The sequence below is a fragment of the Galeopterus variegatus genome, unplaced genomic scaffold, assembly GCF_000696425.1.
Source record: "Galeopterus variegatus unplaced genomic scaffold, G_variegatus-3.0.2 Scaffold2941, whole genome shotgun sequence".
Classification (NCBI taxonomy): Eukaryota; Metazoa; Chordata; class Mammalia; order Dermoptera; family Cynocephalidae; genus Galeopterus; species Galeopterus variegatus.
Genome location: NW_007729052.1, coordinates 72,396 through 74,032, shown reverse-complemented (window position 1 = coordinate 74,032; position 1,637 = coordinate 72,396).

Sequence of the window (1,637 nt, the reverse complement as noted above, 5' to 3'; positions counted from 1 at the left end):
AATGTTCATAGCAGCATTATTCATAACAGCCAAAAGGTAAAAACAACCTAAATGTCCATCCACTGATGATTACATAAACAAAAATGTAGTAGTATATCCCTATGATGGAATATTTTATTGTCATAAAAAGGAAGTACAGTTGTCCTTGGTATCCATGTGGGATGGGTTCCAAGACAACCCAAAGATACCAAAATCTGTGATGCTCAAGTCCCAGATATAAAATGGTGTAGTATCTACATATAACCTATGTACATACTCCCATATACACTTTAAATCATCTCTAGGTTACTTATAATACCTAATACAATGTAAATGCTATGTAATTACTTGTTATACTGTATGGCTTAGAGAATAATGACAAGGAAAAACTAGTCTATACATGTCAGTACAGATGCAATTTTTTTTCCAAATATTTTTGATCCCCGGTTGGCTGAATCCATGGATGTTGAAACCATGGATACAGATACAAACACAGTACTAACACATGGTCAATAAGGATGAAACTTGACACATGCCAAGTGAAGGCAGTCTCACACTGTCTCACGCACCACCCCACAACATCTCTCTCATACAAACCCCACAACATACTGCACAATTCCATTTATATGAAATGTCCAACAACCCTATAAAGAGAGAAAGTAGATTAGGGCTGCCAGGGGCTGTGGGGTATTTGGGAGAAATGAGGAGTCACTGCTAATAGGTAAGGGATGATAGGAGTGTTCTAAAATTGATTTGCAGTGATGGTTGCACAACTGTAAATTTACTGAAAACCACTGAATTGCACATTTTATGTAAGTGAATTGTATATTTTGTGAATTATATCTCAATAAAACTTATAAAAAAGTGGGAATACTTGTTTTGTTTTTAGCATATGCATTTTTATGAATAAATTAATTAAAAAGCAAATGAAACTGTAGGTAAGACAAACCATGCTATAAATGTAAATAGTAAGTGATTCATAGGAAAGAAGTGGGTCACTGCATTGGGAGGAAGAAATGGAATTTGGCCCCATATATTTCCCCGCTGTTTGGGCTTTCACCATAAGAATACGGTCAATTAGTAATTGTGCAATTAAGCTTTCTTTTAATGAAAAATATGTTCAGGAAACAACTAAAACTGTGAAGAAGCATTTCATAATGCTTTTTATCTCTTATGTTGACCTTTTCCCAAAACAGGAGAACTTGCACAGATTACTTAACAAAAAGTAAACAATACATCTTCAGAATTTAAGAACTCTTGAGTTCTGACAGGGACATCACACTACTTAGTTTCACTGAATTTTATCATACTCATGCAATTTTATAATGTAATTATAGTGAGGTAAATTACCACAGACTCGCTGCCTTAAAAAACTAACGGAATAAGCAAGCAACTTTTAAAACCTGTAATTATATTGGGCTGGCCCGGTGGCGCACTGGAGAGTGCGCTGCTTGGGAGCGCAGCGGCGCTCCCGCCAAGGGTTCGGATCCCATGTGAAGACCGGTTCCCGCTCAGAGCGCAGTGTGGGCGCAACACCGAGGGTTGCGATCCCGTTACCGGTCAGTAAAAAAAAAAAAGACAAAAAAAAAAAAAAAAGGAAAAATAAATAAATAAATAAACCTGTAATTATAAACCAAGACTATCCTTTTTACTTTCTT